The following is a 12,971-nucleotide window of genomic DNA, read 5'->3' on the forward strand; positions in this document are numbered from 1 at the left end:
CTCCTTATGCTATCCAATGGCATGTACATCGTAGGCGATTCTAAATAACGGCATATCAGGCCCTTGCTGTCAACCTCCTCCTTATGCTATCCAATGGCATGAACATCATAAGCCATTCTAAATAACGGCACATCAGGCCATTGCCGTCAACCTCCTCCTTATGCTACCCAATGGCATGAACATCATGGATGCTTCTAAATAACGGCACATCAGGCTATTGCCGTCAATCTCCTCCTTATGCTATCCAATGGCATGAACATCATAGGCGTTCTAAATACCGGCGCATCAGGCCCTTCCCGTCAACCTCCTCCTTATGCTACCCAACGGCATGAACATCATAGGCGGTCTAAATAACGGCACATCAGGCTCTTGCCGTCAACCTCCTCCTTATGCTACCCAATGGCATGAACATCATAGACAATATTAAATAATGACACTTCAGGCCCTTGCCGTCAACCTCCTCCTTTTCCTACCCGATGGCGTGAACATCATAGACAATTCTAAATAACAGTACATCAGACCCTTGCTGCCAATCTCCTCCTTACGCTAACCGATGGCATGAACATCATACGCGATTCTAAATTCCAGCACATCAGGTAAAAGGCATGAACATCATAGATGATTCTAAATAACGGCACAACAGGCCATTGGTGTCAACCTCCTCGTTATGCTACCCAATGGCATGAATATCATAGGCAATTCTAAATAACGGCACATCAGTCCATTGCCGTCAACCTCCTCCTTATGCTACCCAATGGCATGAACATCATAGGCGATTCTAAATAACGGCACATCAGGCCCTTGCCGTCAACAACCTCCTTATGCTACCCAATGGCATGAACATCATAGACAATTCTAAATAATGGCACATCAAGCCGTTGCCGTCAACCTCCTCCTCATACTATCCAATGGCATGAACATCATAGACAATTCTAAATAATGGCACTTCAGGCCCTTGGCGTCAACCTCCTCCTTATGCTACCTAATGGCATGAACATCATAGACAATTCTAAATAACGGCACATCAGGCCATTTTCGTCAACCTCCTCCTTTTCGTACCCAATGGCATGAACATCATAGACAATTCTAAATAACAGTACATCAGACCCTTGCTGTCAATCTCCTCCTTGCGCTAACCAATGGCATGAACATCATACGCGAGTCTAAATTCCAGCACATCAGGTAAATGGCATGAATATCATAGACGATTCTAAATAACGGCACAACAGGCCATTGGCGTCTACCTCCTCATTATGCTACCCAATGGCATGCACATCATAGACAATTCCAAATAATGGCGCATCAGGCCCTTGCCGTCAACCTCCTCCTTATGCTACCCAATGGCATGAACATCATAGACAATTCTAAATAATGGCACATCAGGCCCTTGCCGTCAACCTCATCCTTATGCTACCCAATGGCATGAACATCATAGACAATTCTAAATAATGGCACATCAGGCCCTTGCCGTCAACCTCATCCTTATGCTACCCAATGGCATGAACATCATAGGTGATTCTAAATAACGGCACATCAGGCCATTACCGTCAACCTCCTCCTTATGCTACCCAATGGCATGAACATCATAGACAATTCTAAATAATGGCACATCAGGCCCTTGCCGTCAACCTCCTCTTTATGCTATCTAATGGCTTGAACATCATGGGCGCTTCTAATAAAGGCACATCAGGCCATTGCTGTTAACCTCCTCCTTATGCTACCCAATGGCATGAACATCATAGACAATTCTAAATAATGGCACATCAGCCCTTGCCGTCAACCTCCTCCTTATGCTATCCAATGGCATGAACATCATAGACAATTCTAAATAATGCCACATCAGGCCCTTGCCGCAAACCTCCTCCTTATGCTACCCAATGGCATGAACATCATAGACAATTCTAAATAATGCCACATCAGGCCCTTGCCGCCAACCTCCTCCTTATGCTATCCAATGGCATGAACATCATAAGCAATTCTAAATAACGGCACATCAAGCCCTTGCCGTCAACCTCCTCCTCATGCTACCCAATGGCATGAACATCATGGGCGCTTCTAAATAACGGTACATCAGGCCATTGCCGACAACCTCCTCCTTATGCTATCCAATGGCATGAACAGATTAGGTGATTCTAAATAACAGCACATCAGGCCATCGTCGTTGACCTCCTCCTTATGCTGCCCAATGGCATGAACATCATAGGCGATTCTATGTAACAGCACATCAGGCCATCACTGTTTACCTCCTACTTATGCTACCCAATGGCATGAACATCCTAGGCGATTCTTAATAACAGCACATCAGGCCCTTGCCGTCAACCTCCTCCTTATGCTACCCAATGGCATGAACATCATAGGCCATTCTAAATCACGGCACATCAGGCCCTTGCTGTCAACCTCCTCCTTATGCTACCCAATGGCATGAACATCATAGACCGTTCTAAATACCGGCACATCAGGCCCTTGCCGTCAACCTCCTCCTTATGCTATCCAATGGCATGAACATCATAGACAATTCTAAATAATGACACATCAGGCCCTTGCTGTCAACCTCCTCCTTATGCTATGCAATGGCATGAACATCATAGACAATTCTAAATAATGGCACATCAGGCCATTGCTGTCAACCGCCTCCTTATGCTATCCAATGGCATGAACATCATGGGCGCTTCTAAATAACGGCACATCAGGCCATTTCCGTCAAACTCCTCCTTATGCTACCCAATGGTATGAACATCATAGGCAATTCTAAATAACGGCACATCAGGCCATTGCCGTCAACCTCCTCCTTATGCTATCCAATGGCATGAACATCATAAGCGATTCTAAATAACGGCACATCAAGCCCTTGCCGTCAACCTCCTCCTCATGCTACCCAATGGCATGAACATCATGGGCGCTTCTAAATAACGGTACATCAGGCCATTGCCGTCAACCCCCTCCTTATGCTATCCAATGGCATGAACATCATAGGCGATTCTAAATAAGAGCACATCAGGCCATCGCCGTTAACCTCCTCCTTATGCTACCCAATGGCATGAACATCCTAGGCGATTCTTAATAACGGCACATCAGGCCCTTGCCGTCAACCTCCTCCTTATGCTACCCAATGGCATGATCATCATAGACAGCTCTAAATGCCGGCACATCAGGTCCTTGCCGTCAACCTCCGCCTTATGCTATCCAATGTCATGAACATCATAGACAATTCTAAATAATAGCACATCAGGCCTTTGCTGTCAACTTCCTCCTTATGCTATCCAATGGCATGAACATCATGGGCGCTTCTAAATAACGGCACATCAGGCCATTGCCGTCAACCTCCTCCTTATGCTATCCAATGGCATGAACATCATAAGCCATTCCAAATCACGGCACATCAGGCCACTGCCGTCAACCTCCTCCTTATGCTACCCAATGGCATGAACATCATAGACAATTCTAAATACCGGCACATCAGGCCCTTGCTGTCAACCCCCTCCTTATGCTATCCAATGGCATGAACATCATAGACAATTCTAAATAATGGCACATCAGGCCCTTGCTGTCAACCTCCTCCTTATGCTATCCAATGGCATGAACATCATGGGCGCTTCTAAATAACGGCACATCAGGCCATTTCCGTCAACCTCCTCCTTATGCTACCCAATGGCATGAACATCATAGGCAAATCTAAATAACGGCACATCAGGCCATTGCCATCAACCTCCTCCTTATGCTACCCAATAGCATGAACATCATGGGCACTTCTAAATAACGGCACATCAGGCCATTGCTGTCAATCTCCTCCTTATGCTATCCAATGGCATGAACATCATGGGCGCTTCTAAATAACGGCACATCAGGCCCTTGCCGTCACCACCTTCTTATGCTACCTAATGGCATGAACCTCATAGCCGATTTTCTTGAATATTTAGTGTACTCCAAATCTGGAAGGAGTGATGCCAAGAAATACAGGGTAATCCGACTGAGGTTTTCATGGAACGATCTGTGGCCTATGCAGTATCCGGAATTTGTAGATCTCACGAAAGCAGATGTTTTTGCAGTCTCTGGGCACCCTTGGGACTCTCTTCTGTTAGATAACCATACCTGTGAATTATTTTTTCCTGGGTCTGGCACCCACATGGGGCAATTTTGGAAGTTGTGCTTGCCTTAGTTGACTGACTCAATGATGTATTTTTGATGTCGTCCAGAGGCTGAACAGTGTTGTATCTTCCCCACTGGGAGAAGAGCGTGCAGCAATTTTAGGTAACTAGGGCCCACATCTACTCAAACCTTCCCTGGTCTCGACTACTTTGCCTCAGTATATACTCTCCTATAGCTCTCCAATGTTCTCAGCCAAAGTGTATTTTCTTGCTTGGATTGCCAGAATATTGTGACCCAGTATATGCTTATTCGTGGCCCTACACTCTACTGTGTCTCAGTGTATGCTTTCTTGTGGCCCTCCATTCTACTGTCACCCAGTAAATACTTTCTTGTGGGCCTCCACTCGACTGTGACTCAGTATATATTTATTTGTGGCCCTCTACTCTACTGTGACTTAGTGTATACTTTCTTGTGGCCCTTCACTCTATTGCGATACAGTAAATATTTATTTGTGGCCCTACACTCTACTGTGACTCATTATATACTTTCTTGTGATGTGAGCCTCCACAATACTATGACTCAGTATATACTTTCTAGGGGCCCTCGACTCTACTGTGACTCAGTGTATACTTTCTTGTGGCCCACACTCTATCGTGACTCAGTATATACTTACTCGTGGCCCTCCACTCTACTGTGATTCAGTATATACTTTCTTGTGATGTGAGCCTCCACTCTACTGTGACTCAGTATATACTTTCTGGTGGCCCTGGATGGCACTGTGGCTCATTATATACATATGTGTGGCCCTCCACTCTACTGTGACTCAGTATATACTTTCACGTGGCCCTCTACTCTACTGTGACTCATTATATACTTTCTCGTTGCCCTCCACTCTGACTCAGTATATATTCTCCCCTGGTCCTCCAATATACTGTGATCGAGTACATACCTTTCCCATGGCCAGTCGGCGTATCATAGTAGAGTTTGGACTACTTTCCTCTGGCTCTTCTTTGCATTCTCCCCTGCCCTGTAGTGTGTTCATGCCCAATCATTACTTTCCGCTGATCCCCCCAGGAAGCCGCATTCCAGTATATCCTTTATCCTTTTGGTGTACTCTATGCCGGTGCATACTCCCTTATGGCTCCAATATTCTCTGCCTCCAGTGTTTTTCCTCGATTGGCTATCCAGGATACTGTGATTCAGTATATACCCGCCCCTTGTTCTTTTAACATACTGTTACCAGTATATCCTCTCCCCTGGCACTCCAGAATATGGTGACCCATTATATGCTCTTCCCATTTCCTTCCAGCAAAGTGTAGAAGAATTGGCTCTCCACATGCGGGGGATTAATGCACTTTCCCCCTGGCCTTTCAATGTACTCTTCCCCCAGCCCCCTGGGGAAGTTATTCCCAGTGAGTACTCTTTCCTGGCGCAGTATACCCTCTATCATGGTCTCTGGGTGTGCTCTCGCCTGGTGTCCCCGCGTGTTCAGTTCCAGTGTGTAGCATTATTGCACCTACCTTGACCCTTGCGGGATCACACTCCGAGGGTGTGCTCTCCTCGGCTCACGATGTGCTGTGTCCCATGATATACTGGTCTGCTGGTGTTTAGTGGCCTCTCCTTGTACGCACTTTCCCCTGAACCTCTGCTCGTATGGGCCCAGTATATAGCACACCGGGTCCTGGTGTCTACTTGGACATGGAGCTTTGGTTTGTGTATCCTAGTACTGACTCTACTCTGACCCTCTATGTGCTTAGCTCTAGTCTAAATCTTCCCTGGCACCCTGCCCTAGTACTGACTCTCTTCTGACCCTCTGTGTGCTTAGGTCTACTCTAAATCTTCCTTGGCACCCTGCCCTAGTACTGTCTCTACTCTGACCCTCTGTGTGCTTAGCTCTAGTCTAAATCTTCCCTGGCACGCTGCCCTAGTACTGACTCTCCTCTGACCCTCTGTGTGCTTAGGTCTAGTCTAAGTCTTCCCTGGCAACCTGCCCTAGTATTGACTCTCCTCTGACCCTCTGTGTGCTTAGGTCTAGTCTAAGTCTTCCCTGGCACCCTGCCCTAGTACTGACTCTCCTCTGACCCTCTGTGTGCTTAGGTCTAGTCTAAGTCTTCACTGGCACCCTGCCCTAGTACTGACTCTCCTCTGACCCTCTGTGTGCTTAGGTCTAGTCTAAGTCTTCCCTGGCAACCTGCCCTAGTACTGACTCTCCTCTGACCCTCTGTGTGCTTAGGTCTAGTCTAAGTCTTCCCTGGCAACCTGCCCCAGTATATACTCTCCTCTGGACCAGCGGCTCTCTGTGTTGCATGGTACACCACCTTTCTAGGACACTGGTATTCCTCTGGAGTCAATAAAGAACGGAGACGACAAGCAGGAAATACATCAAATCTAAAAGTGTATTAATGTGAGCGTGATACACATCACAAAGGGCAAAGAGGGACTATACACAGACACTTGTGCAGCATGGACTGTGGCCCTCCCCAGGTCTGAGGCTCCACCTCCTGCGGAAACATCTGGCAGGTACTGGCATCACTCCAAGATCAGGCTCTGGTGTCTGTCGGAAAGTGAGGTGCTCCGAGGGTCACCCTAGAAGGGAGAGAGGAAGAGAGCTTAGCACCAGAACACAGCCCGCTGTAAGACAGAAAGCCATAACTGTGGAAACTTGTATGCATAGTAAGGTCAGCAGAGACTGTACTGGTGCACAGTTCAGTACGCGAGAGCCCCAGTGTTGCCTTCAGATCATGTATCCTTGTCATATGGCTACACCTTTTTGTCCTAGAGCGTGAAGTCTCTAGGGCTGTACCTGGGGCTTTGTTTGAGGATAGACTTAATATATGTATTACACAGCCACGGAAGTGGCTGTGTAGTTATGGTTAAGTTGCTAATCCCATAGGAAGAGCACTTTTTGGGCGCCTTATAACTTCGCTCCCCCGGACGAATCCTCACCAAACTTGGCCCACTCTGAATTGTTTTGCAAAGTTTGGTGAGGTTTGGTCCACGGGGGGCAAAGTTATAGGGGGGATCCCAAAATGTCTTTTTTTCCCATAGACTGAATGGGGAAAAATCTTTGCTCACGCCTACAGCCCAAACTGCTGGACGGATTTTCACCAAATTTGCGGCAGGAGCTGCGGCTTGGTCCCCAAAGCGTGCTTTTGTAAATTTGGTGAAAATCCGTCCAGTAGTTTTTAAAAAAATGACCAAAAGGTAGGTCATAAAAAATTAGTGATATCTATGTCCGCGTCACAGACACACTTCCCTGTCCGCTCCGCAGACAGGACACCAATTGGTTAATCGGCTTGCGTCATGTCTGCGGACATGCAACGTTTCTGCTGATTGGATGGTGAAGAGCGTGAAGTGTGTCAGATTTTTGGAAACGTCCACCATCTTGGATTCGCGGACATCTGCCGGTGTCCACGAACATCGCAGTAAAAACATATTAAAAAACCGAACATTGCACTTGTCAAACTTATCAAATAATCTCTGGGAAGGTGAGGGGTGTTTAGGATGGGATGGGATGGGATATGGCTGCAAGAAGTAAAAAAGCGGGTGTTTTTTGCCGAGAAAGTCTGCAAAGAGTTCAGATGTTCGCGAACAGTCCTGTGAAAGTTCGCGGACACCTCTGCATTACTGGTTTGGAGAAAAACAGTTCTTGGGTGGCTTATAACTTTGGCGCCACTTAATGGAACTGCATGTAATTTTGCAATTATATTCCTGACCTGATCCGGAATTAGTTTGTTAAGTTTGGTGGGATTCTGTTAAGAAGGGGCAAAATTAGAGGGGTGGTCCCAAAATAATGTAAAGGCTTATAAATGAGGTGCCATTTGACAAATATACACTTAATTTGGAAAACTGATAATACATATAGATATAAATGTTTTTGCGGAATTTGGTGAGATTTTGTCAAGAGGGGGCAACATTAGAGGGGGGTCCCAAAATAGTGTAAAGGCTTATAAATGTGGTGCCATTTGACAAATATACACAAAGGTTTGCAAAAAGATTAAAGATCTAGATGTAAATCTTTTCGTAAAGTCTGAATGGATTTTGTCAAGTGGGGGCTAGGTTATATGACGATTGTATGTGCATACATTTGGCACTTTTGAAAAAATAAAACGGGTGGATTTCCAGCAAACTTGCTTAAGGAGCATTGCCTAGGACCTACAAGCATGGTTTTGGAAATGTGTCAGTGTTTTATTTTTTGACAAGTGTCATAATGTAGCTACAAAAAATAGCAGTATACCTTTAGTGACTGAGGGGTAGCCTGTGGCCATGGGCAGTGGCCAGATTGTCTGGGTCATGGAATAAGGTCATGATCCGGACAATCTGGCTACTGGCCATGACCACAAGGAAAAAAAACATAGGATTAAAGAGGCCATGTCCACCTGGGACTGGCTTTGGGTAAAGTTATTCGAAATTAGGATAGATTTAAAAGGGTAGAAAATGTGCTTGTGGTAATATGGTCATAGGGTTCTCTTTTTGCCTTCTGCAGGCTGCCATGGAAAGCGAAGAGGGGCCCTGTATGGAACCCCCGCCTTCCCTTTCCATGGTGGCCATCTTCGAAAATGATGTTCCTTCCTACACCGGGACACCACAGGCCACAGGCGTCCCGGTGTAGGAAGAAAAATCCTCTTTTTTAGTACCCCGGGTTCCCGCTTTGGGAACCTAGGCTGCTAATGGCCTTCATCCCCCATTTCAGGGGCTGGAATGGGGGGATAATGGTCCAGAGACCTCGTTATCCACCCTCGCTTCGCTTGGGCTGATAACTTGGGCTGCTGGGCCGGTATCCACTGTTCCAGTCCCTGGAACGGAGGATGAACGCCACAATATTCCCATTAGCATAACACAAAATGCAAATGGAAATGTTGGAAAATCTTATTGAGTCCATGTACTTTACTGAGAAATATAAAGTAGATGGAGTCTATATGTTTCTTTTTTAGTTCTATTTTTTAACTTGAAAGGTGGTTCCTAAAGGAACATTTATTTTGCATTTATTTTGGCAGGAGAGCTTAGAACGAAAGGTGGGGAAGGAAATGAGGGAAGAGGCACCAAACACTAATATGGTGGGGCAGGTGGACGGGGGAAAATGTTGCGCGTGTGTTATTTCTAAGCAGTTTTGCTAAAAGTATGTACTATGTACTAGATTGTTAATGGATGAGTAGGAATAGGTGTAGGAGCTGTGCAAGGGAAATTTTGAATTTGAAAGTTCCTAGATCAGTAGAAAATGCAGTTCAGAACTGTCCGCGAAGCACAGATCTTATCGTGAAGTGCGTACGGGTTCTCGGACACGTCATCATGCCGCGCGCCAGCATATGGTCATGTGGCACTCTCCGGAAGGTCTGCAATGAAGTCAGATGTTCGTAGACATTATGGTTAAGTTGCACTAATAAAAACCTATGAAATTCAATGAAAAAACTTTAAGGGGACGTTATGGTTAAGTTGCACTTATAAAAAACAATGAAATTTACTAAAAAAACTTTGTTAAAGGGACATTATGGTTAAGTTGGACTCATAAAAACCTATGAAATTCAATGAAAAAACTTTGTTAAGGGGACGTTATGGTTAAGTTGCACTAATAAAAACCTATGAAATTCAATGAAAAACTTTGTTAAAGGTTATGGTTAAGGTGTGCTACTAAAAACCTATGAAATTCAGTGAAAAAACTTTGTTAAAGGGACGTTATTGTTCCAAGTAAAACCGAAAACCCCCTGAAATTCGCCAGTTATGGTAAGCTAAGCAACCATAACTCGCGCCACCACCGTATGTGTATATATATATATATATATATATATATATATATATATATTTCCAATCCTTTCACTCCGACTACGCGGAGTGATGTTGAGCCACACTCACGGAGTAGACTTCCGACTGCAGGCTCCCAGCTCAAATCCACAAACTGCACCAGAATCCAAATAGAATAAAAAGTTTGGCTTTATTTATCAAAAAAATTGGGTTTAAAAACAATTTCATAGGAGAAACCTCCAACCCTCGCCCAGCCGAGCAAAGGCGCTCCACAGATGAAGCGTTTCGCTACAACTTGTAGCTTGGTCACATGATATATATAGTTTTGGCTGGAAGAGCCTCCTTCCTCATCGGCCAGAGTACACGTCTGTGTATGTTGGGGAGAGCTATGTGTATTGAGACCCTTCACCCAGTATTACCAGTGTCCTACTGTTCCTGGAGGCTCGACTCCTGTTCACGAACTTTCAAAGTGCTAAATCGTCTGCGGTTTATGAGGCGCCGATGCAATGCACTACACCCCATGATGTTCCAATGCAATGCACTACAGCCCATGATGCTCCGATGCAATGCACTACACCCCATGATGTTCCAATGCAATGCACTACACCCCATGATGCGCCGATGCAATGCACTACACCCCATGATGCTCCAATGCAATGCACTACACCCCATGATGCGCCAATGCAATGCACTACACCCCTTGATGCTCCAGTGCAATGCACTACACGCCATCGTGCTCCTATACAATGCACTACACCCCATGATGCTCCAATGCAATGCACTACACCCCATGATGTTCCAATGCAATGCACTACACCCCATGATGCGCCGATGCAATGCACTACACCCCATGATGCTCCAATGCAATGCACTACACCCCATGATGCGCCAATGCAATGCACTACACCCCATGATGCGCCAATGCAATGCACTACACCCCTTGATGCTCCAGTGCAATGCACTACACGCCATCGTGCTCCTATACAATGCACTACACCCCATGATGCTCCAATGCAATGCACTACACCCCATGATGCTCCAATGCAATGCACTACACCCCATGATGTTCCGATGCAATGCACTACACCCCATGATGCGCCGATGCAATGCACTACACCCCATGATGCTCCAATGCAATGTACTACACCCCATGATGCGCCAATGCAATGCACTACACCCCATGATGCGCCAGTGCAATGCACTACACCCCATGATGCTCCAGTGCAATGCACTACACCCCATCATGCTCCTATGCAATGCACTACACCCCATGATGCTCCAATGCAATGCACTACACCCCATGATGTGCCAATGCAATGCACTTCAGCCCATGATGCTCCAATGCAATGCACTACAGCCCATGATGCTCCTATGCAATGCACTACACCCCATGATGCTCCAGTGCAATGCACTACATCCCATGATGCGCCAATGCAATGCACTACACCCTATGATGCGCCAATGCAATGCACTACAGCCCATGATGCGCCAATGCAATGCACTACACCCCATGATGTTCCAATGCAATGCACTACAGCCCATGATGCGCCAATGCAATGCACTACACCCCATGATGTTCCAATGCAATGCACTACAGCCCATGATGTTCCAATGCAATGCACTACAGCCCATGATGCGCCAATGCAATGCACTACACCCCATGATGCTCCAGTGCAATGCACTACACCCCATGATGCTCCTATGCAATGCACTACACCCCATGATGCTCCAGTGCAATGCACTACACCCCATGATGCTCCTATGCAATGCACTACACCCCATGATGCTCCAATGCAATGCACTACACCCCATAATGCTCCAGTGCAATGCACTACACCCCATAATGCTCCAGTGCAATGCACTACAGCCCATGATGTTCCAATGCAATGCACTACAGCCCATGATGCGCCAATGCAATGCACTACACCCCATGATGCTCCAGTGCAATGCACTACACCCCATGATGCTCCAGTGCAATGCACTACACCCCATGATGCTCCTATGCAATGCACTACACCCCATGATGCTCCAGTGCAATGCACTACACCCCATGATGCTCCTATGCAATGCACTACACCCCATGATGCTCCAATGCAATGCACTACACCCCATGATGCTCCAGTGCAATGCACTACACCCCATGATGCTCCTTTGCAATGCACTACACCCCATGATGCTCCAATGCAATGCACTACACCCCATAATGCTCCAGTGCAATGCACTACACCCCATGATGCTCCTATGCAATGCACTATGAGCCATGATGCTCCAATGCAATGCACTAGACCCCATGATGCTCCAGTGCAATGCACTACACCCCATGATGCTCCAATGCAATGCACTACACCCCATGATGCTCCTTTGCAATGCATTACGGCCCATGATGCTCCAGTGCAATGCACTACACCCCATGATGTTCCTATGCAATGCACTATGGGCCATGATGCTCCAATGCAATGCACTACACCCCATGATGCTCCAGTGCAATGCACTACACCCCATGATGCTCCTATGCAATGCACTATGGGCCATGATGCTCCAATGCAATGCACTACACCCCATGATGCTCCAGTGCAATGCACTACACCCCATGATGCTCATTTGCAATGCACTACACCCCATGATGCTCCAATGCAATGCACTACACCCCATGATGCTCCAGTGCAATGCACTACACCCCACGATGCTCCAGTGCAATGCACTACACCCCATGATGCTCCTATGCAATGCACTACACCCCATGATGCTCCAGTGCAATGCACTACACCCCATAATGCTCCAGTGCAATGCACTACAGCCCATGATGTTCCAATGCAATGCACTACAGCCCATGATGCGCCAATGCAATGCACTACACCCCATGATGCTCCAGTGCAATGCACTACACCCCATGATGCTCCTATGCAATGCACTACACCCCATGATGCTCCAGTGCAATGCACTACACCCCATGATGCTCCTATGCAATGCACTACACCCCATGATGCTCCAATGCAATGCACTACACCCTATAATGCTCCAGTGCAATGCACTACACCCCATGATGCTCCAGTGCAATGCACTACACCCCATGATGCTCCAGTGCAATGCACTACACCCCATGATGCTCCAATGCAATGCACTACACCCATGATGCTCCAGTGCAA

General features: G+C 46.6%; 1 long non-coding RNA gene across 2 annotated transcripts in view; it reads right to left on the bottom strand.

Annotated features, from left to right (window-relative positions):
* Positions 1–6,467: 6,467 nt before the first annotated feature.
* Positions 6,468–12,971, bottom strand: part of LOC138468379 (uncharacterized) — a 238,905-nt gene continuing 232,401 nt past the window's right edge. The window contains exon 3 of one of the 2 annotated variants that reach the window (XR_011268250.1): positions 6,468–6,672. This is a non-coding gene — a long non-coding RNA (uncharacterized lncRNA). The remainder of the gene's footprint in view (positions 6,673–12,971) is intronic. The other variant, XR_011268249.1, reaches the window with a different exon arrangement.

Source organism: Ambystoma mexicanum, chromosome 4q (assembly GCF_040938575.1).
Source record: "Ambystoma mexicanum isolate Mex_15411 chromosome 4q, UKY_AmexF1_1, whole genome shotgun sequence".
Taxonomy (NCBI): domain Eukaryota; kingdom Metazoa; phylum Chordata; class Amphibia; order Caudata; family Ambystomatidae; genus Ambystoma; species Ambystoma mexicanum.